At 44.0% G+C, this 24499-nt stretch overlaps 1 protein-coding gene and 1 long non-coding RNA gene across 2 annotated transcripts in view; one reads left to right on the top strand and one right to left on the bottom strand.

Annotated features, from left to right (window-relative positions):
* rab4b (RAB4B, member RAS oncogene family) overlaps positions 1–24499 on the top strand; it is an 81112-nt gene that overhangs the window by 20792 nt on the left and 35821 nt on the right. The gene's annotated exons all lie outside the window — the stretch shown is intronic.
* LOC132381491 (uncharacterized) lies at positions 687–17073 on the bottom strand. The gene is made up of 3 exons (XR_009508051.1): positions 16854–17073; positions 9452–9677; positions 687–4448 (listed from the first exon to the last, which is right to left on the bottom strand). It is a non-coding gene; the product is annotated as an uncharacterized LOC132381491 (long non-coding RNA).

Raw genomic sequence — 24499 nt, forward strand, 5'->3', positions numbered from 1 at the left:
AATTCCATTATCCAAATCAGTGACAAAAGTGAAAAGTAGTGGTCCCAATACTGACAGACATCCAGAAAAGGCCCCTTTATTCCCACTCACTGCCTCCTGCCTGTCAGCCATTGCTCTATCTATGCCAGTATCTTACCTGTAACGCTATAGGATTTTATCTTGTTAAGCATCCTCATGTGTGGCACCTTATCGAATGCCTTCTGAAAATCCAAGTAAATGACATCCACTGCCTCTCCTTTGTCCACCCTGCTTGTTACTTCCTTGACAAACTTTAACAGATTTGTTAGGCAAGATTTCCCTTCACAGAAACCATGCTGATTTATCATTTGTCTCCAAGTGCCCCAAAACCACAACATTTTCCCAACCACTAAGGTAAGGGTAACTGGCCAATAATTTCTTTTGCCTTGACTCCTGATGAAGGGCTTCAGCCCAAAATGTCGTCTTTACCTCCTCCCATAGATGCTGTCTGGCCTGCTGAGTTCGGCCAGCATTTTGTGTTTTTATTTATTTCCAACTTCTGCAGATACACTCGTGTTGCCTTTGAATTTCTTTCGCCTGCCTGGTGTCAGTGGTCGCGTAACCAGGACTTGTGATCTGCACCAACTGCTCATAAGACTATCCACCATCTGCTCCCATGACCCTGATCAGGTGGGGGGGGGGGGGGGGGGCGCTAAGCTGGTGTTAACTTTGCCCAAGTGTGACCTGCAGGCTAGCAGAGGGAAGGAGCACCTTACCCCCCCTTTGGTAGAGACGTATCTCCACAGTAACCCAAACCCAAACAATGCTACTACAATACAACTAAAACTTATGTTCCTAGTAGTTACCAACAGAGGATTGATTTACTTATTTACTTACTTTTATATCTTATCTTCTTCTATATCATGTGTTGCATTGAACTGCTGCTAAGTTAACAAGTTTCACGACTCATGTGGGTGATGATAAACCTGATTCATCAAATGCTTTTGACAATTGCGTCGTCCAATCTTCATTTTCATTGTAACATTCAAGATGATTGTTAATTCCTTTAAATTCTTCGTAGTGCCTGACTTGTTGAAGTCTCCAAGCTCCAAGCCACAATGCTTGAATCCGCAGTGAGCAAAACAGTTCAGAAGTTGTCTTACTGCTTATTTATCACCAGCTATCAGTGACCAAAATCACTGTTCTTTGAACACAAACACTCACAATTGATGCCATTTAGAAACCGTTCATGTTGTAGTGTCACAAGTGCACGCAACTGCCAACTTTTAGAAACTGTTGAACAACAGTCCCAGTGTCCCAGTAATGGAGGGAACCCCAGCTATTTTCTCAATTAGTTTTTGACCTTCAAGAGTCTTCCCAAGAAAGCAGCTGCCCCGATCATCTAGAATCCACTGCACTTGTAAAAAGTTGTTGTGGAAGGTGGGGTCTATTACATTCTGTCAGAGATCAGGCTTGGTATTAATGATGCTGAAAGGCCTGGATGGAGTGGATGTGGAGAGGATGTTTCCCTTAGCGGGAGAGTCTGGGATCCGAAGGCAAAACCTCAGAATGAAGGGTTGAGAGCTGAATGTAGAACTGTGGTAGGAGGAATTTCTTCAGCCAGAGGGTGGTGAATCTGTGAAATCATCGCCAGAAGGTTGCGGATGCCAAGTCATTAGGTGTATTTAAGTCCAAGATTAATAGGTAAGGGGATTAACAGTAAATTGGCAAATTGATTTTATTAATTTTGTATGTATAAAGCAGTGAAACCTATAGGAACCCACACACAATGCTGGAGGAACTCTGCAGGTCAGGCAGCATCCATACAGAGGAATAAACAGTCAGCATTTCAAGCGGAGACCCTCTTCAGGACTGAGAAGGAAGGGTGCAGATGCCAGGATAAAATGGTGGGGGGAGGAGAAGGTGATGGGTGAAGCCAGGTGGGTGGGAAAGGTAAAGAGCTAGAGAAGAAGGAATCTGATAGGAAAGGAGACTGGGCCATAGAAGAAAGGAGGAGGGGACTCAGGGGAAGTAATAGTCAGGTGAGAAGAAGTGAATGGTCAGAGTGAGGAATTGGTGGAGGGGCTGAATTTGTTTATCAGAAGGAGAAATTATATCAATACCATCAGAATATAAGGACAGAATAGAATAAAGACAGAATGTAAGATGTTTCTCCTCCACCCTGAGGATGGCCTCATCTTGGCTCAAGCAGAGATTATGGACCGATATGTTGGAACAGGAGCCGCCATCATCACATCAGTGTGTTGCAGTAGTACCCAGGAAAATAAAGACAGAGCACCGAATAGCGAGAATGACATTGGGGAAAGTAGATCAGATGTGGGCTGAATGGCCTAATTCTGTTCTTGCAGTGTTTCCTGGCTCCTTTCCTGAGTGAGTGATCTTCTGCTTGGATTGATGCTGAATGGATCCTCACCCATGTGCTTTGTCTATGAACTGGGATTTCAAAGTACATTTATTATAGAAGTATGTGTATACAACCTTGAGTTGGCTTAGTGGGCAAGGCATCAGACTAGTAACCTGAAGGTCACTGGTTCGAGCCTCAGCTGAGGCAGCGTGTTTGTGTCCAACACATTGCTCTGCAATGACACTGCTTGGGTCCCAGTGCCCTTCCCTTGGACAACATCGGTGGCATGGAGAGGGGAAGGCCTGCAGCTTGGGCAACTGCTGGTCTCCCATACAACCCTGCCCAGGCCTGCGCCCTGGAAACTCCAGGTGCAGATCCATGGTCTCTCGAGACCGACGGATGGCACCACCACCACAACCTTGAGATTCGTCTCCAAGCAGGCAGCCACAAAACAAAGAAATCCAAAAGAACCCTTTAAAAATATAAGTCCGTGAACGGAAGTCCGCAAAGAATCCATCCCCAGACCCTTAATTCAGTGAAGAGTGGAGCAGGGTGCTGAACCGGGCTGTCCCTTACCTTGAACCCCGACACCCTGACCTTTTCAATCTGGCCCGCTGTCTAAATGAATGTCCAAACTTCGGGTTCAGCCGCTTCAATCTACTCTAGGGCCTGGACCCCACCCCCTCAATTCTGCCTGTGCCCAACTTTCCAATCCGACCCCCGTGTTTAAGTCATCGTCCAGACTTCAGGTTCAGTCACTTTGACACGCTCTTGGGGCTTGGATCCCACCACCTCGTTTCGGCCTGTACCTGACCTCTGGATGTTAGGCATTTTAGCAAGAGGATTTTTTTTTAATTGTATCTAAAGGTACAGTGTGATAACAGGCCCATGCAGCCAACATTATACCCATGTGACCGATTAACACCTTCCATCTTCAGAACGTGGGAGGAAACCAGAGCGCCCAGAGAAAGGGAGAAAGTCCGAACTCCGTAAATGGCAGCGGCGGGAATTGAACCCGGAAAACTGGCACTGATACAGCGGTCCATTAACCAATGCACCACTGTGCTGCCCTACTGGGAGAAGTGTTATGAACATTTGTTACTCGAGGCAATGAGTTCAAAAGTTGAAGTGTTTGTGTTGCAACTTTATAAAACACTGGTTAGGCCATGTCTGTGGTATTGCATACAGTTCTGATCGCCCCACTATAGGAAGGATGTTGAGGCTTTGGAGAGAGTACAGAAGAGGTTTACCACTGTCTGGTTTGGAGGGCATGTGCTGTCACGAGAGGCTGGATAAACTTGGGTTCTTTTCTCTGGAGCAGTGGAGAAAGAGAGGAAATCTGATAGAGGTTTATAAGATTATGAGAGGCATAGAGTAGACAGGGAGAATCTGTTTCCCAGGGATGAAATGTTTAATAACAGAGGGCATGCATTGAAGGTGAGGGGTTCAAGGGGGGTGTGTAATTTTTATTTTTATTACTCAGTCCTGGGTGATTGCCTGGAGTGTGCTACCTGGTATGGTGGTAGAGGCAAATATATTAGAGGCTTTTAAGAGAAGTTTGGATCAGCACATGGGTGTAATGGAGGGATAAGGACATGGTGTCGGTAGGAGGGATTAGTGTTTGGGTGTTTTTTTAATTTGCTTTCTATTTAGTTCAGCACAACATTATGGGCTAAATGGCCAGTTCCTGTGCTGTACAGTTCTATTTTCTAACATCTGTGATCTTGTACTCAATGGCCTTGTACTGTACATTCTCTCCAGAATCACTCAATAATGACCGGAATCAGATCTGCTGGCCCCGAGTGCACAGACAAATAACAAAGACTGTCTCACCCGACTCATTAATGGTTTAACTATTCTGAGGCCCAATATAGGGTTATGTGTACCTGCAATTTTATTTTTGCCTTTGTTGGGACAGAGAGTCCCTTTGAGTTTGTTGAATGGCTTCTGGTGGGAGTGCACAATTCCAGGCTACAAGAAATGTTGAACTGTTCTTTCTCCAGGCTACAAGAAATGGAAACTCTCCAATTCACTGTTGGTCGGTTTGGATGTCTCCTTATCTTGTGGAACCATTGGCAGGGTTTCTTTTAATCTCCATTGCTTGAAGTGACCAAGCACAGTAAACCTGGAAAAATGGGCGAGTCAGTGGCAGTTTCATAGAACTGATGCAATAAGTTCACTGGGTCTTGCTCTTGTGTCAAAATGAGGCTACCCTCAGGGTGGAGGAGCCACACCTCATATTCCATCTGGGTAGACTCCAACCTGATGGCTAAATATAGATTTCTCCTTCTGGTAAATAAGTTCTCTCCACCACCACCCCCACTTTATTCTCCACACTGACCTTGTACTTTTTCCTCACCTGCCTATTACTTCCCCCTGGGTCCCCTCCTCCTTCCCTTTCTCCTATAGTCCACTCTCCTCTCCTTTTAGATGCCTTTACCTTTCCCACCCACCTTTTTATTCTGCAAACAGGAGGAAATCTGCAGATGCTGGAGATTCAAACAACACACACAAACTGCTGGTGGGACACAGCAGGCCAGGCAGCATCTATAGGGAGAAGCACTGTCGTCGTTTCAGAGCTGACGAAGGGTCTTCCACCAGCATTTTGTGTGTGTTGTTTCACCTTTTTATTCTAGCATCTTCCCCCTTCGCAGTCCTGAAGAAGGGTCTCGACCTGAAACGATGACTGTTTATTTCCATAGATGCTGCCTGACCTGCTGAGTTTCTCCAGCATTCTGCGTTGGTTATTTGTTACTAGTTATTGTTAGTTCATTCTGCTTTGCACATTGGTTGCTTGTCCATCTTTGTGTGTAGTTCTTCATTGATTCCATTTTATTTCTTTGTTTTACTGTGAAGGAAAATGAATCACAAGGTAGAGTAGAGTGAAATATACACACTTTGATAATAAATTAACTTTGAACTTTAAATGTGGAGAATAGTGTTAACATTGGTCAGTTCATTGCATGTTTGCAGTTGGACATCAAAAGTTCAAAGTAAATTTTATTATCAGAGAACATATATGTCACCATATACATCCCTGAGATTCATTTTCCTGCGGGCATACTCAGCAAATCTATAGAACAGTAACTGTGAACAGGATCAATGAACGACAAACTGTGCAAATACAAATATAAATAAATAGCTATTAATAACAAAAACATGAGATAAAGAGTCCTCAGTTATACAGGAATGGAGGGTTTTGGGCTGAGTGCGGGTCAGTGGGATTAGGTGAGAGTAAGCATTCAGCACGGACTAGAAGGACCGAGATGGCCTGCTTCCATGCTGTAATTGTTATATGGTAAAAGTGTATGTGGTGTTCTGGGAAGGGTAGCACCTCTGGTGGTGGGCTTGTTACACTCCGCCCAGGGACACTTTGTCCACCTTTGGCCCCCACTTGTCACCCAGCTCTCACATGTGGCTCCAGGTAGCTGCATGTGACGGTGGCCACAGCCCGGTACACAGCTTCGACAGGGGGGTTAAACCAGGCAGGTAGCCAGGAACCTCTAACCCCAGTGATACAGGGATATGCCAGCATGCGAAGCCAGTTCCGGCAGACTGGGTGGATGAGATCAACCAGAAGATCCGATAGTCAAGAAGGTGATGCTGCAGTGCTCCATGGAGAGCAAAGGGCATGACAAGGCACAGAAGGCATCTTGGCTATCCACTGCAGCCAGGAAGTCTCCTGACATGACAATTTTTCATACCGTTGCACCAGGTCTTTTGAGGTCGAGAGAGTGGAACAGCTTTCTCACTATAAAGCTCCTCCCGCACAGGTTTTTCCTCCGTGCAGTTCTATGATCCCTCCTGTACTTTGTGAAGTGGCGGATATGGGAGCTGCACAGACAAACGTAATCGTCGGAAGCAACGGACAACCAACACAAAGTGAGATCATTTGTTGTGGGACCATCTCAATGAAAGGCCAAGTGAGTGTAGTTATCCCCTTTTGTTTAAGAACCTGATGATTGGGGGGTAATAACTGTTCTTGAACCTGGAGGTGTGTGTCCTGAGGCTCTTGTATCTTCTACCTGATGGCAGCAGTGAGGAGAGGGCACAGCCTGGGTGGTGAGGATCTTTGATGATGTATGCTGCTTTCCTACAACAGCATTTCATGTAGATAAGCTCAGTGTTTGGGAGGACTGCAGTGAGGACTGCTGTGGATCAAGGAGGCAGCTCACCACCACCAGCTCAAGGGCAACTAGGGATGGGCGACTAAATGCAGATTCAGCCTGTGGAGCCACATCCGTTGAATACTTCATCATGGGCACTAGCCTCTGTAGTATCCAGGATGTCTTTTGGGCGGGGGGGGGGCGATGCCTCAAAAAGGCAGCATCCATCATTAATGACCCCCATCGCCCAGGTCATGCCTGTTTTCATTGCTACCATCAGGGAGGAGGCACAGGAGCCTGAAAGCCCACACTCAGTTATTCAGGAACAGCTTCTTCCCCTCTGCCATCTGATTTCTGAATGGATATTGAACCCATGAATATTACCTCACTACTTTTCCCTAATATTGCACTACTTATTTAATTTAACTCTTTATACATATACTTGTTGTAAATCAGTTGTTTTCTGTATTATTGTGTGTTGCATTGTACTGTACAAATTTCACAACGTTTGCGAGTGATACTAAACTTGATTCTGGTTCTGAATGTAAAAACTCGAACTTTGTACTGGTGGGTGTATTTGCGATTTTATTTCACACGTTCAAGATGCTGGCAGAAATGTATTTGTTGCTTAATCCTAGATACTTGCATAACTGGTTGCTAGCCCACTTGAAATAAAGTATCAGTGTAGTATAAGCAACACACACAAAATGCGGGAGGATCTCAGCAGGTCAAGCAGTATCTATACAAATGAATAAACAGTTGCGGTTTCGGGCTGAGGCCCTTCATCAGGACTGGAAAGGAAAGGGGAAAGAAAGAAGGTGGGGGAGGAGGGGGTTGTATTAGCTGTAAAGACTTCCATTTATCTCAAAAAAAGGTCATTTGTCCCAATAGTTCCTGCAGGTGCCTGTGCTTCCTCCTGGCAGATTTACTTCCCCAAAGGTCAGTGGCAAATATGTTTTGAGTTTTTTTATTATGACTTAGAAGTGCCACGTTCAGAATGTTTAATACTACCGGCATGTATCATGAAATTTGTCTTTGCAGCAACAGTAGAATGCAATATATGTTGATAGAAAAAAAACTGAGTTACAGTAAATATATACATATATTAAATAGTTGAATTAAATAGGTAGTTCAAAAATAAATATTTAAAACAAAGTAATGAGGTAGTGTTTATTGGTTCAATGTCCATCCAGAAATTGGATGGCAGAGGGGAAGAAGCTGCTCCTGAATCGTTGAGAGTGTACCTTCAGGCTCCTGTACCTCCTCCCTGATGGTAGCAATGAGAACAGGGCATGTCCTGAGTGATGGGGGCCCTTAATCATAGATGTCACCTTTTTGAGGCATCGCTCCTTGAAGATATCCTGGATACTACGGAGGCTGGTGTGCCTGATGAAGCTTATTTTGATCCCGTACAGTAGTGCCCACCCCATACCAGGCGGTGATGGAGCTAGTTAAAATGCTTTCCACGGTATGCCCAGACGGTAAAGCCTCTGTCATGCCGTCTTTCTAGCTGTGTCAATATGTTGGGCCCCCATCTTGCTTCAATTTCTTGGCCCATCACCAAGTGGGAATCAGCTGATTTCCACTCAGCTGAGCCAGGGTTGAGTTGGGACTGGTTCCTGATCTGTTCTTTGTTGCCTGACCTAGAAAGTTCTGCAAATTGATGGCTGGCAGCTCACTATTGCTGCCACCCACAACTGTCAACAATCCCCAGTGCTCACCAGCCACCTACTGACTCCTTTGCTGGTCTGCTGCTACTGTGCAGGATGAGGGAGCATGGAGCTGACCAGGGTTCACAGGTAGTACTTGCATTACTAAGTACAAGGGTGCAGGCAGCATGTGTCGTGGTTTCTCATGCCCTACAAATGATTAGGAGACGCAGAAGATTCTTCAAGAAGGGTTAAACTTTAATTTGCAAATCAAAGCTGAGACAGTCATTGAGCTAGTCGCTGATTGCCCACCGATCCGTGGACACAGCATGTTTTATAGCAATCTCCTAGTTTAGTTGCATTAGCGTATGCAATTGGTCGATAGTTGCGTACCACACGTACATCTGCCACTATTGTTTCTATCCATTGACTTAATCATGTTCTAATCTACATCTCTTAGCTACCTCTTATTAACACAACATTGTCTTCTACATTCTTAGGATTTCATTCTCCTACTAAATTGGGTACATGCATAGCAAATAGCAAACTCAGATTTTCTAATCTACATCTCTTAGCTACCTTTCATTAACACACCATTGTCTTCTACATTCTTAATATTTCATTCTCCTGCTAAATTGGGTACATGCATAGCAAATAGCAAACTCAGGTTTTCTAATCTACATCTCTTAGCTTCCTCTTATTAACACAACATTGTCTTCTGCATTCTTAGGATTTCATTCTCTAACAAATAGCAAGTTGCAACTTTTATACTCCAATACACGGAGATTTGGGTTTGATACAGTTCATTATTAAATCAACCTAGCCAACAATACACTATACACTAAGGACAGTGTAGAGGACTGGTGAGACTTTACAGATGTACCGTGGAGAGCATTCTAACTATTTGCATTGTTGCCTGATATGGGGGATGGGGGCACTGCACAGCTTTGAAGTAAGCAGCAGAGAGTTGTAAACTCAGTCAGCTCCATCGTGGGCACTAGTCCTGGATACTACAGAGGCATCACAGAGAGAGGGGTTTGTGCTTAGACTGCACTGCCAGCAACAGTGGTAGAGGTGGTTAAAATTTGGACTTTTAAGAGACTCTAAGTAGGTACAAACAAGCTGGATGAACTCAGCAGGTCGGGCAGCATTTTGAAAGGAACAGTCACCGTTTTGGGCCGAGACCCTTCGTGAGGACTGTTCCTTTCAATGGATGCTGCCCGGCTTGCTGAGTTCATCCAGCTTGTTTGTACGTGTTGATTTGACCACAGCATCTGCAATATACTTTGTGTTTACTAAGTAGGTACATGGAGCTCAGAAAAATAAAGGGCTATGCAGCAGGGAAATTCTAGGCAGTTTCTAGAGTAGGTTACCTGGTCAGCCCAAAGTTGTGGGTTGAAGGGCCTGTAACATACTGTAGATTGTTACGTTTCTGTCTTCAAAAGGTGATGTCTCGAAATGGCAGCATCCATCATTAAGGACTCCCATCATCCAGGACATGCCTTCTTCTCATTGCTACCATTAAGGAGGAGGTAGAGCAGCCTGAAGACATACACTCAAAGTTTTAGGAATAGCTTCATCTCCATCGCTGTCAGGTTTCTGAAAGCACAATGAACCAACCCGTGAACACTACTTTTTGCTCTCTCTTGCACTAATTATTTAATTCTGTAGATACATATTTTTCACTGTAATTTATTGTGTTTTTATCTTTGGCACTGCCGCTGCTGCAGAACAACACATTTCACAACATTTGTCAGTGATATTAATTCTGATCCTGAAGGAAAAACAATGTAAGAGCATTCTCCGCTGTGATCACGGATTGTGTCCCCCCTTGCTCAGGCTGGATGTGGCCTCAATAAGGTACCAGAGCTCTTCTCTGCGGAGAAGGTTAAGCAATTTGACTATTATAGGCGTAATCATTTCTGGACACGGACATCAGGTTTTATGGTAGTCCAGTGGTGGTTTTATTTGTGACCAGAAATGAGTTAGTTAATCACTCCCTTCCCCTCAGGCTGGTTCTGTGCATTTTCCCTCTAGTTCCTACCTTACCTACCAATGGGAACCTTGCCTTCGGACTGTAAACTTTGGAGTTCCCCTCCTCCCTCCCCAACTCCTCCTGAGTTACCTTCGCCTATCCTGTTCTCTCTCCCTGAAGCACCTTAATGTTTTCAGAGACATGAGAGACTGAGTATGATTTTTGTGTTTTGTTTGATATGTGAGAGACTCGATATAATTTCAAATTACACTATAAGATATAGAGGCCAGAGTTATGCCATCTGGCTCATCAGGTCTCCTCCACCATTTCATCATGGCTGATCCATTTTCCCTCTCTCCCGATCTTGTCTTCTCTCCGTATATCATCATGCCCTCGCTAATCAAGAACCTATCAATCTCTCCCTTAAAAATACCCAATGACCTGTCTTCCACTGTTGCCTGTGGCAACGAATTCCACAGTTTCACCACTAACTGGCTGAAGAAATTCCTCTTGATCTCCATTCTACATGGACATCTCTTTATTCTGAAGCTGTATCCTCTGGACTTACCCCACCAGAGGAATCCTCTTCTCCACATCCACTCAAGTCCTTTCAAAATTGGATAGGTTTAAATGAGATTCGCCCTCATTCCTCAGAATTCCAGTGAGTTCAGTATATAATAAACCTTTCAATCCTGGAATCATTTTTGTGAACCTCCTTTGAACCCTCTCCAATGTCACCATGTTCTATCTTAGAAAAGGGGCCTAAAACTGCTCACAATTCTTGAGGATTTGCCTGATTATGGATCAGGAAGATGATAGAATTGATCTCAAGGCTATGAGAGTGACGATATTCTTTGAACATCACAGCACAGAGACAGGCCCTTCAGCCCATCAAGCCCATGCCAATCTGGGCTTCTGCCTTGTCACATCCACCTACACCCAGACCATAACTCCTCTGATCCATGTACTTGTCCAATTCACTGAAAAACCCTTTGAAGTCTCTGAAGATGATGCACAGTGCTACACAAATGCAGTATTAATGAAGGCCAGGACATCAGAGGATGAACTCAGAAGCTTCAGATATGATTAGGACAGAATACTGGAATTCTAATGCATCTTGTTAGTCAATACTTTTGTTTACGGTTCGAATGTTATCTGGCATCCATGTCGTATGGGATAGGCAATCATGGTCTTTCCATGCCATGACCATGATTGTTCTTGGCAAATTTTTCTACAGGAGTGGTCTGCTGTTGCCGCCTTCTGGGCAGTGTCTTTACAAGACGGGTGACCCCCAGCCATTATCAATACTCTTCAGAGATTGTCTGCCTGGTGTCAGTGGTCGCAAAACCAGGATTTGTGATCAGCACCGGCTGCTCATACAACCATCCACCACCTGCTTCCATGGCTTCATATGACCCTGATTGGAGGGGGCAGGTGAGGGGGGAATGCTAAACAGGTGCTACACCTTGCCCAAGGGTGACCTGCAGGCTAGCAGAGGGAAGGAGCGCCTTACACCTTTGGTAGAGATGTATCTCCACCCTGCCAACCTTTGTTCAGAGTGACAGGCAGAAAAGTTGAGTTGGAAGAGGAATCTGAAAGCAGAGCAGTGTAAGGCGACAATCAAGAATGGTTATATCAATCATTGGGTCAAAGTGAGTGCGAATCTGAATCAAAGTGTTGATCGGTGGGAGTGGGGGAGTAGAAGTCCAAAATACACATGGGTTAGGACATTATTTCTTGGAACATAGAAATTTGAGGGATATTTGATAGAGGTGCACAAAATTATGAGGGGTATAGACAGGGTAAGTGCAAGCAGACTTTTTCCACTGAGGTTGGGTAGGACTACAACCATGGGTTGAGGGTGAAAGATGAAAAGTGTGAGGGGAAGGTTGTGAAAGTGTGGAACGAGCTCCCAGCTCAATGGTGCATGCAAGCTCAATTTCAACCTTTAAGAAAAGTTTGGATAGGTATGTGGATTGTAGGGATATGGAGGGCTATGGTCCTGGTACCAGTCGTTGGGAGTAGGCAGTTTAAAAGGCTCAGCCTGGACTAGATGGGCCAAAGGGCCTGTTTCTGTGCTTTACGTTTCTTTGACATGCAAAAAGGCAGACCTAACTTAGACCTAAGTTACACTGATAGAGCCTGGTAACATGTTAGTCAATTTGAATTTATTGTCAACTGTACAGGTACAAGTCGGTACAAAGAGAAACTGATAGCAGCATCTCAGAAAACACACAGAAAATAAATTATACGTGACAGTGAAAGGGGGGGAAATGTCCGCAAAATCAAGATGTTCACGCAGAGAAAATGAATGATCAGTGAGAAGTCCACTGTAGTGCTTATGCAGGTCAGTTCAAGAGCCTGATGGTTGTAAGAAAGTATTCCCGAACCTGTTGATGTGGGACTTCAAGCTTCTATACCTCCAACCTAGGGTGGCAGGATGGTGATGTGTCTCTGTCAAAGGAGGTGTAAGGTGCTCCTTCCCTCCTCTAGCCTGCAGGCAAGATATAACACCTGCTTAGCCCCTTGATCAGGGTCACGTGAAGCCATGGAGAAGCAGGTGATGGATGTCGTATGAGCAACTGGTGCATATCACAAGTCTTGGTTATGCAACCACAGATGCCAGGCAGACAATCTCTGAAGAGTATTGATAATGGCCGGGCTGGGGGTGGAAAAATTCGCCAAGAACAGTCATGGTCATTCAAAAACCATGATGGCCCATGTCACGCTAACGAATGAACCTCCTACCTACTGGTAGCAGTGGGAAGAGGGCATGACCCAGATGGCAGGTATCCTTGACAGATTATATTTTCTGCTGATGATGCAAGTGGTGGAGATGGCTTTGCCGGTGATGGACTGGGCTGTGTTCCCTACTCTCTGCAGCCTCTTGCTTTGCTGTAACTAATCAGCTTGTTAAACTTGTTCAAAGTATGCTGTCATGCTGTGGTGTATGGCGTCCTTAAGCTTGTAAGACAATCCAAGGAGTGGCACTCCCACAGGATCGTATCTATGTGTTGAACCCAAGGCTGGTCACCTGTGATGGACATGGAGACAACAGTCAAAGTCAAAAGTTTCAGTTTAAAAAAAACTTCTGTGTTCCTTGTGGTTAAATGGTATTTAATATGGTCTCTTCATGCAAACTAGAGGTCAGCACTCTGGCTAATATTTATCAAACATCTGCACGTCGTCAGTTTACACTACAACAGCAAACATTTGGTGTTAGTCACATGCCCATTTGAATTCTCTTATCTTCTGCAAATTAAAGTGTCTACATTTGTTCAGTTGCAGAGGGAAACCAGTTTTGTAGAACAAAATTCATTGTGAGAAAATGCTGAGGGAATTTGAAAACTAGGAAATAAGAGAAAGAAAATTAATTACTTTTTGGCTTTGCATTCCTTATGACATTTTTTTGTTGCTTGTTACAAATTCTGGTCCAAATCAGCAATTGGTTAATTAACAACTTTAAAAATAAAGATTAAAGATTAACTTTAATTGTCACGTGTACTTCACTCTGGAAGACGCAAGCAGTATGGTGGAAATTCCAGGATTCAGGGGTTATGAACTTACTATACTAGAGATAAGGTTCTTGGGAAACTGAAAGGTCTGAAGATAGGTAGGTCACTTAGAGCAGATGGTGTACATCCCAGGGTTCTGAAATTGGTGGCTGAAGAGATCACGGAGGCTTTAGTAATAATCTTTCAAGAATCACTAGATGCTGGAATGGTTCCGGAAGACCGGAAAATTGCAAATGTCACTCCATTTTTTAAGAAGGGAGAAAGGCTGAAGAAAGGAAACTATAGGCCAGTTAGTCTGACCTCAGTGGTTGGGAAGATGTTGGAGTTAATTATTAAGGATGAGGTCTCAAGGTACATGGAGGCACTTGATAAAATAGGCCATAGTCAGCATAGTTTCCTCGAGAAAATCTTGCCTGATGAATCTGTTGGAATTCATTGAAGAAATAACAAGCAGAAGAATCGGTTGAAGTTGTGTACTTGGATTTTCAGAAGGCTTTTGACAAGTGGCCACACATGAGGCTACTTAACAAGCTACGAGCCCATGGTATTACAGGGAAGTTTCTAGCATGGATAAAGCAGTGGCTGACTGGCAGAAGGCAGAGAGAGGGCATAAAGGGCACTTTTTGTGGCTGGTTGGGTGCCGGAGACTAGAGGTGTTCCACGGGAGTCTGTGATGGGACCAATTCTTGTTACATTATATGTTAGTGTTTTGGATAATGGAATTGAAGGCTTTGTGGCAAAGTTTGCAGAAGATATGAAGACAGGTGGAGCAGTAAGTAGTTTTGAGGAAATGGAAAGGCTACAGAAGGACGGGTTAGGAGAATGGGCAAAGAAATGGCAGATGGAATAGTGTTGGGAACTGTATGGTCTTGCACTTTGGTAGAAGAAATGAAAGGGTTGACTATTTGTGAAATGGAGAGAAAATATAAAAAAGCAGAGGCACAAAGGGGCTTGGGAGTCCTTGTGCAGAATTCCCTATAGGTTAATTTGAGGGTTGAGTCTGTGGTGAGGAAGGCAAATACATTTCAAGAGGACTACAATATAAAAACAAGGATATAATGTTGAAATTTTATAAAGCGCTAGAGAGGCCTTGCTTGGAGCATTGTGAGTAGTTTTGGGCTCTTTAGAAGGGGTGTGCTGAAACTAGAGAGAGAGTTCAAAGGAGGTTTCCAAAAATTGTTACATGATTGAATGTCCTGTCACGTGAAGAGTGTTTGATAGCTCTGGGCCTGTATTCAGAAGAATAAGGGGTGATCTAATTGAAACCTATTGAATGGTGAAAGGCCTTGATATAGTGGGTGTGGAGAGAATGTTTCCTATGGTGGGAGAGTCTAAAACCAGAGGACACAGCCTCAGAATAAAGAGGCGTCCGTTTAGAAAAGAGATGAGGAATTTCTTTAGCCAGAGAGTGGTGAATTTGTGGAATTCGTTGCCACGGGCAGCTGTGGATTCCAGGTCTTTGTGTATGTTTAAGGCAGAGGTTGATAGATTCTTGATTGGTCAGGGCTTTAAGGGATACAGAGAGAAGGCAGGAAATCGGGGCTGAGAGGAAAATTGGATCAGCCATGATGAAATGTCAGAGCAGACTCGATGGGCCAAATAGCCTAATTCTGCTCCTTTATCTTATGGTCTTGCGGTATATCAAAACACAGTGTCCATGGTAACTATCAGGTGCCACGGTGTGATGCTGTTAAAGCTCGGGGCGATTTCAGAGTTCAGTTACAGTGTCGTCTGCAAGAAGTCTATATGTCCTTACTGTGAGTGAGTGCTCCAGTTTCCTCCCATATAGAAAGACATCGTAGTTAGTAGGTTAATTGGTCATTTTAAGTTGTCCTGTGATTAGGCTAATGTTAAGTAGGTGGGTTGCTGAGCAATGTGGCTCGTAGGGCCAGAAGAAACTGTTTGGCAGTGTATCTCTCAATAAACATAGTAAGCCCATCTTTCTGCATTAACAACTACAATAAGTCTTGGGAAGTGACGGGGCAGCCTGCACTTGGCACCTTGTCATGCCCGTCATTCAGTGGAATGTGGGAGGAAACTGGAGAATCCAGAGGGAACTCGCACAGTCACAGAGAAGCAGGGAAATTGATCCCCAATCAGTAATTGTAGTTGTAGAGTCATAGAAAAGTACAGCACAGAAACAGGCATTTCAGTCCATGCCGAAACATTTAGACTGCCATCAACCTACACCGGGACCACAGCCCTCTGTACCCCTGCATCCATGTACCTATCCAAACTTCTCTTAAATGTTGAAATCAAGCTCATGTGCACCACTTGAGCTGGCGGCTTGTTCCACACTCACTCCCCTCGTGGTCCCTTTATACTTTTCACCTTTCACCCTTAACCCATGACCTCTGGTTATGGTCCCACTCAACCTCAGTGGGGAAAACCCTGCTTGTGTTTACCCTATTTATACCCCTCATGATTCTGTGTACCTCTATCAAATCTCCCCTCAATTCTAAGGAACAAGGTCCTAACCTATTCAATCGTTCCTTATAACTCAGGTCCTCCAGACCCGGCAACATCCTTGTATTGTACAGCTGGTGTTGTAAGGCGTTACACTAATCACCATGCTACCGTGGAGGCCTGAAAACTTCATTAAAACGCCTGAAAAATCCCCAACTCAAAATGGAGTATAAGTCAGATGCTCATGAGTTAGTCTGTAAATAGTATTGCCATGTGCATTGCTCGTGGCTAAATTAGAAATTACTTGTGTTTAGAATGCTGTTGAGCATGCTGCCTCAGCAGAGGCATAACTTCCCATTGGCTCCAAACATTGGACGAGGAAGACTTCCTGATGAAGAGTAATTGAGTTGGATTTATGAGAAGGGGTTCTTAGTCACCTGGTCCCCTAGGTGAGGTTTTGACATCCCATTGGGGTTGTGCCATGGAGAGCATTCTAATGGGCTGCATCATCGTCTTGTATGGGGGGGGGGGTGAGGGCTATTGCACAAGATCAAAGTAAGTTGCAGAAAGTTGTAAACTTAGTTCCATCATGGGCACTATACTATACTTCACAGTATCCAGGACACCTTCAAGGAGCAGTGCCTCAGAAAGGTAGCATCCATCATTAAGGACCCCCATTACCCAGAACATGCCTTTTTCTCATTGTTACTGTCAGGAAGGAGGTACAGGAGCCAGAACTCAATGATTCAGGAACAGCTTCTTCTCCTCTGCCATCTGGTTTATGAATGGACATTGAATCCATGAACACTATGCCACTACTTTTTAATTTCAATTTTTCACTACTTATTTAATTCAACTATTTAGTTAATATATACTTACTGTAATTCACAGCTTTTCTCTATTGCATGCTGCCACAAAGACAACAAATTTCACGACCTGTACCAGTGATATTAAAACCCAATTCTAATTCTCCACCACATAGATCTCAGCAATGTTAATCCATGGAGTCTCAAATCACTAGTCAAAAGTTGTTGAAGAATCCAGGTTAATTATTATTTGTCCCAGTTCCTTGTGAATTAATTCTCAGCGTGTGGGAGTTGCTGACATTTATTGACTTTTTCATGAGCCGTTTTGTTGGTGAGGTTAATAGGCCATCATAGAAAGGGAAAGTAGAAATTTGCTCAAAGTTCAAATTATATATAGCTAGAGTGCCTAAGACTTTTGCACAGCTCTGTAATGATTTTATGTATTGCACTGTACTGCTGTCGCAAATAAAAGCAAATTTCATGAAGTGAATGATGATAACCCTGATTTTCTGATATGGGTCTCTGTTCATCTACATCAGTGGTATGCAGGTGGAACAGATCAAGAACTTTTAAGTTCCTCGGGGTCAATATCACAAATGACCTGACTTGGTCTAACAAAGCAGAGTCCACTGCCAAGGAGGCCCACCAGCGCCTTTACTTCCTGAGAAAGCTGAAGAAATTTGGCCTGTCCCCTAAAACCCTCACTAATTTTTATAGATGCACTGTAGAAAGCATTCTTCTAGGGTGCATCACAACCTGGTATGGAAGTTGTCCTGTCCAAGACCGGAAGGAGCTGCAGAAGATCGTGAACACAGCCCAGCACATCACACAAACCAATCTTCCGTCCTTGGACTCACTTTACACCGCACGCTGTCGGAGCAGTGCTGCCAGGATAATCAAGGATACGACCCACCCACCCAACACACTTTTTGTCCCTCTTCCCTCCGGGAGAAGGTTCAGGAGCTTGAAGACTCATACGGCCAGATTTGGGAACAGCTTTTTTCCAACTTTGATAAGACTGCTGAATGGATCCTGACGAATGGATCCTGACCCGGATCTGGGCCGTACCTTCTAAATATCCGGACCTGACTTGCACTACCTTACTTTCCCTTTTCTATTTTTCTATTTATGATTTATAATTTAAATTTTTATTATATTTACTTTTTATTTGTACTCCAGGGAGTGCAAAGCGCAGAAACAAATATCGCTGTGATGATTGTATGCTCTAGTATCAATTGTTTGGTGATAGTAAATTAATAAAGTATTGTGGACTGAGAGTGAGTGGGAAGGGGAAAGGGGAGGGAGCGGGAAGTACCAGTGAGACATCCAGTAATGATCAATAAACCAACTGTTTGGAATCATGTGACCATGCCTTGTATCTAAGGTCTAAGCGTATTTGCACCCCCTCCACCCAGTGCTGCCCCGGTACTCCTACCACCTGTCCCACACCCCTCCCGTGGCACTCCACTCTCACTATTCCTAACAGCCACATTGAGAAATACAGCATTGTGTAAATGAAGAGTTTTGGCCCAAAACGTCGACTGTACTCTTCACCATAGATGCTGCTTGACCTGCTGAGTTCCTCCAGCCTTCTGTGTGTGTTCTGCAACAAGGTTGTGGTCCTCTTGGAGGAGTGTTTTCTGATGGACAATGTCCAGATGTGCAGTTGGTGGTAGTGTTTTGCGAGGCGACCAGAGCAAACCCACTTGTCACTTGAGGATTCACCTGGAGTTTGATACTCCTCGTCTCTGTCCCACCAACAAAAATCACCTGGACTGAGAGTGATATGTGCTGCTTCCTCTACCTTTTCACACCGGGAATAAGCTGTATGTCTCTGTTTGAATGAGGCTTGTGTTTCAAGTCTGGCCTAGCCTCTCTGCGGCATGCTGTTTCATGTTACTAATGTTAGTAGTTCTCTTTCTTGTTCCCGCACTGTTGTAACTCTCATCCGTTCGAGCTTTCGCAATCACCCAGCTCAGCGATCCTTAATGAAGGTAGTGAGATATTTTTAAAAAAATCAGGCTCCTGAACCAGAGTGGATAACTTCAGGCAACTCAACACTAAACTGAATCCACATCCTATTGACTCACATTCAAGGACTCTACCATCATTTTCTCAATATAATTCCTTTTTCTGAAATTTGTTATTGGCACAATTTGGCCTCTCTTGCACGCTGCATGTTTGCCGGTCTTTGCTGTGTGTGGTGGTTGTCTGACGATGACAGGAAGCCTGTGCAGGAGAGTTTTTAAAGTGGAAAAGCCGTTGCACTGGAGCAGTTCCACTCTCTCAATCTCAGGAGTCTGGGTCCAGTGGTTTGAACAAGCGTCTCAAACTCGGGTCTTCCTTCGTTGCATTGGGTGGCCACAACCTTAGCCTCCCATTTTGCTCTCCACTGTGCATTGCAGTACCGCTTTCCTAGCCTTTGGATCTCACTGTAGATCTCGGCTGCCCGATCCACTAGGGCAGGCATGTCACTATCTCACCTGGGTACAAGGCCAAAGACTACCCTCACCTGGTTTAGCCCTCTGATTGAAGCTGGCTTCTGAGGTGAGGTCACTGCCACAGGTGAGGGCTGAGTGTCTGGTGGGAACCAAAGGCAAGTGAGCCCCAGAATGGACACGACAAACCCCTTCCCAGAGGTGCTGCCCCTCCCTGAACACCCTACACACCCCAAAATGTATGGATGTTCATAACTTCTACTATATTTCTTTATTTACCTATAAATGCCTGCAAGAAAATGAACCTCAAGATAGTATATGGTTATATGTATGTATTTTGATAATAAATTTACATTGAATGTTGAAATCTACTTGAATTTCTTTGAAGACTGTGATGTCCCAGAGCACCCTTCACAGCCAGTGAAGAGGGTTTGATTGGTAGTAGTTGGGTTATTGAACGCATCTTGCTGTTGTTGACTTCTTTGTTTGAATGTGAGAGGATGTGCAGAAGAGGAAATACAATGATTCCAGTAAGTGCTTGTGTGAGAGAGGGAGAGGGGATATTCAACACAATGCACGAGCAGTTCAGCTCCCCTGACCTCTCTCCCCTCAGCCGTGGAAGTGTTTTGCTTCCAAATATTTATCTCTTTAGATTGCTCTGGGTAAATATGCCCACATAGCATCCAGGGGTGGTTCATTCTAGATTCTAACCATTAGCGTTTTTTTTAAAGTTAATCTTTCACATGACCTGGTGTGATGCAAGGGAAAACTTTCACGTGTAGGTGACAGACAAAAATGTTTATCGCACTGACCTTCATTAGTCATGGCACTGAGAATTATGTTGCAGTTGTATTCAACATTGGTGAGGCTTCATTTGGAGTACTGCGGACCGTTTCCATCACCCACTAATATGAAAGACTTATATCACTAATATGGAAGACTTGCTGCCTGTTACACTGCTGGCATTTAGGGCAGCAATGAAGATCTTCTGTCTCTGTCTGTTCATACAGTCACACAGTTATAGAAAGATTCTTCATTGCTATTTTTTGAGCAATCAGTGTTGTTAGTCCTGAGCTGAACCCTTGAACCTGGTGGACCGTTCTGCCCTTTGACCTGTTTAGTATAGGTGACCCTACCAAGAGGCTCTGACTCCAGCCAACATAGTTCTTCAGGCAATTGAGGCATGCAAGCCTCCAAACCCAGTGACAAGGTTGTGGTCCTCTTGGAAGAATAGGAAAGACTTTGATCAACTGGAAAGGGTGCACAATATATTGACGGTAGTGACTATAACTAGGAGAGCACTAGATATAGGGAGAAGTCGGAAAGATGTGGCCTTTTTTCCTTGGAACATATGAGTGAGAGGGGAAAAATTTAAAAGGGATCTGAGGGGCAACTTACTCATGGAGTGGGTGGTGAGTGTATGGAATGAGCTGCCGGAGGAAGTGGTTGAGGCAGGGACAATAGTATAATTTAATAAGCACTTGAATATGTATTGTACATGGAAGGGCGTAACTTAGAGGGATATGGGCTGAATGCAGGAAATTGGGACTAACTGGATGGGCACAATTATTGGCGTGGACTCAATGGGTTGAAGTGCCCAAATCTGTGCTCTATTGTTTTATGATTCTTAGTATGTAGCATATTGTTGTGATACAGACTCATTATCATCATGTGCTGAATCTTATGACATGGGCAATCATGGTCTTCCAATGACCATGATTCTTCTTGGCAAATTTTTCCACAGAAGTGGTTTGCCATTGCCTTCTTCTGGACAGTATCTTTACAAGACGGGTGACCCCAGCCATTATCAATGCTCTTCAGAGATTGTCTGCCTGGCGTCAGTGGTCACATAACCAGGACTTGTGATCTGCACCGGCTGCTCATATGACCATCCACCACCTGCTCCACTCTGTTGCTGAGTATATTCTAGACCAACAGATTTTGGGTATTAAAGCAATAATCAAAAGACCTCGGGTTCATGAAGCAAAGTGAGGCGCAGGTCAGAGATGAACCGTGATCAAGAAGGCGCTGATCACGGTGCCTTCAGCACAGGTGCTGTGTCCTAATGAGATGATGGTGTCACTATGGTTAAGATTTCAACAATGGAGCTGACGAAAGGTGTTGACTTATCACAACAGCAGTGATGGCAGAGGAAGGTGCAACTGTGGAGGATCCCCAGTCATCTTGTATTCCATACCATTGATTCCTGACCCTGATCTGTCAAGGTAGCTGCCCATGCTTCAGCCACACGCAAGCATTTTCCATAGGGAGAATCGACCCCAACATCCCGGGTAGGTGGATCCCAGATTAGCCAGTAGAGCCCCCTGAGGACCCAGCAATAGACCACCCTCATACTCGATCCGAGTGATCACACTAATACCGCTATTTTGTATGCCTTGAACCAAGAACTCCTAGTGAGAGAAGACTCAAGTTCTGATTCAGGATTCTCTATCTTCACCTGGCAGCATTGAGTAGTTTCTGCTTTCATGGTTTGGGTCAGTGAACCACACATCAGTCATAAATGGTATTAGATTTTATTATCAAAGTACTTAATGCCACCATACACAATGCTGAGAATCTTTTTCCTGCATGCATACTCAGCAGATCCATAGATTAGCAGCTAAAATAGGCTCAATGAAAGATCAACCAGAGCGCAGAAAATGACAAACTCTGCAAATGCAAATGTAAATAAATAGCAATAAATAATGAGAACATGAGATAGAGTCCTCAAAGTGAGGTCATTGGTTGTAGGAAAGTTATTGGGCAAGTTATTCAAGAGCCTGATGGTAGAGATGTAGTTGTTGTTCTTGAACCTGGTGGCAGCAGCGAGAAAAGAGCACAGCCTGGGTGGTGAGGATCTCTGATGATGGATGCTGCTTTCCTACACCAGCATTTCATGGGAAGGCTTTGCCTTTGTGTTGTACTGGGTGGAATCCACTATCATTTGTGGGGCTTTCTGTTTAAAGGCATTGGTGTTTCCATACCAGGCTGTGATGCAGCCAGTCAATACACTCACTATTGCACATCTATATAAGTTTGTCAAAGTTTTAGGTGTCATGCTAAACCTCCACAGACTCAGTAGTGCAACATCAGGCCCTTTTTTTTTTCAGCACTCCCTTTAAAATCGCCCAAACCCGATTCCTTCACTTAGTCACTTTATGTTCACCTTATTTCATTTCATTTCATTTTTCAATCTTTTCATTAGTTCACCTTACACTCCTGTCAGAGTCACCTTATGTTCAGATACTCCTGTGTTTAATGTCACTCTACGTACAAACATCAATCTATGCATTTAAGCTAAACTTGTGTACATATGGCCACTCAGTTACTTGTATATTATGTTTGATAGGATTGCTTTTATATTTATTGTGGTTTTATTTTTTTCCTTATTGTGTTTTTTTATGCTGCATTAAATCTGAAGTGATGATCATTTTGTTCTCTTTTACACTCATATACTGAAGATTGACAATAAATAGTCTTGAATCTTCCCCCTTTTAAACTCACCAGGTCATTGTTTGCCACACTCCTTTTAAACTCGCTGTGTCCCTGTTCAAAGTTCAAAGTAAAAATTTATTATCAAAGTATGTGTACTTTATGCAACTTTGAGATTCGCCTCCTTACAGGCAGCCACGAAACAAAGAAGCCCAATAAAAAAAGAAAACAGTCAAACGCCCAAAGTGTAGGGGAAAAAAAACAAATTGTGCAAACAATGAAAGTAAGCGAATAGCATTCAGAACTGAAGTTCACAAAAGTGAGTCCACAACCATGAAGCCGGTCCAGGAGCCTGTTAGTTGCAAGCCACAGCCTCAGTTCAGCCCAAACAAGCGTGCTTCCCGATCAGTGAGCTGAACACAGGCTCGTCCCTCTCCACCAGCCCAGGCACGCTGACCTTTTCCAATCTGGTCTGACACTTAAACCGACCAAACAGTGTGCCGTTCCTCCCTCACGGACCCAGACGCCGCTGTCTTGACCCTGCCTCGCCTCGCCTTGGCCCTGCCACTTTGAATCGGCTCCAAGCCTGCTCCAGCAATAACCAAACATTGGCTCATTCCCCACTCTCGGGCCTGAGCCCTGGCACCTCAGTTAGGCCCGTGCACGCCATGCCCAGCTGTCCTACACCTTTGAGACTATCGTTCACACCGCAAAAATGCCATGTCATAAAAAAGCTCCTCTCTGAGGGGCAGTTACAGTCTATTGATTGCAGAGATCGTTTGAGAAAAAGTGTGATTAATAAAGTAGTTAGCAGTTTTGTTTGCTGCCGGTAGGTCATTACTGTGTTTCACCAGCGCCTTATTAAACTGGAAAATAAAACATACACCTCCAAGTATGCTGAATTCACTAGAAAATATATTGAACCTTCATATAACATCTTACAAGTGAGTTAAGTTGCTTAGGGTATTAACTGAAATTTGGCCAGTCTAACACCACCCAAATTTTGATGGTGCTGGATTACTCAACAACTGGGAGATGGTTTCAGCCATGGATCATTTAAACAGAACAACAGGCTGTGTGATGCACCTTGTATTAGTTCACATCCCTCTCCAGGGAGAAGGGGGAAGCTCCATAAACAACCAGCAGCACTCAGAGCTTCGGAGGGCTGACTCAGCCAACGCCGTGGCCTCTAACAGCTGCACGGAGCCACGTCTGCCAGAGCAGACCCACCCTGCTGGGGCATTTGGTAGGGAGTGACTGAGCTTTTGCTGCAGGAAGGAGCTGTACAACAAGTGCCTCTCTCGGGCAGTGAAGAAACCAGCTCATATCAGATTTATTATTACTGATGTATCATGAAGATTGCTACCCCAGTGTCACACACCCTATTAATTAATTTATTTATTGAGATCGAATAGCCCTTCAAGCTGCACTGCTCAGCAAACCCTGATTTAGCCCGAGACTAATCAAAGCACAAAGTAAGTTTTATTATCGGAATACATGTATGTCACCACATACAACCCTGAGATTCTTTTTCCTGCGGGCATACTCAGCAAATCTATAGAATGGTAACTATGGTTACCATTGGTAAAAATGGTAACTTGGGTGGCCAAACGTACTTAATGTAAGAGCCACTTATGGTTAACTTCAGATGTTTGAGAGCCGTAAGACATGAACAAAATCTACACACACATTTTTATTGTTACATACACATTTTGTGACAAAAATTTTATATAAATATTAAGAAATACATGTATACAATAATACTTAATCATGCGTGTAGTTTTTTAAACTGTTAATTTGTATTAGTTTTAGTAATAATGTACATATATACCAAATGTTTTGAAAATCT

This window comes from Hypanus sabinus, chromosome 26 (genome assembly GCF_030144855.1).
Source record: "Hypanus sabinus isolate sHypSab1 chromosome 26, sHypSab1.hap1, whole genome shotgun sequence".
Lineage (NCBI taxonomy): Eukaryota > Metazoa > Chordata > Chondrichthyes > Myliobatiformes > Dasyatidae > Hypanus > Hypanus sabinus.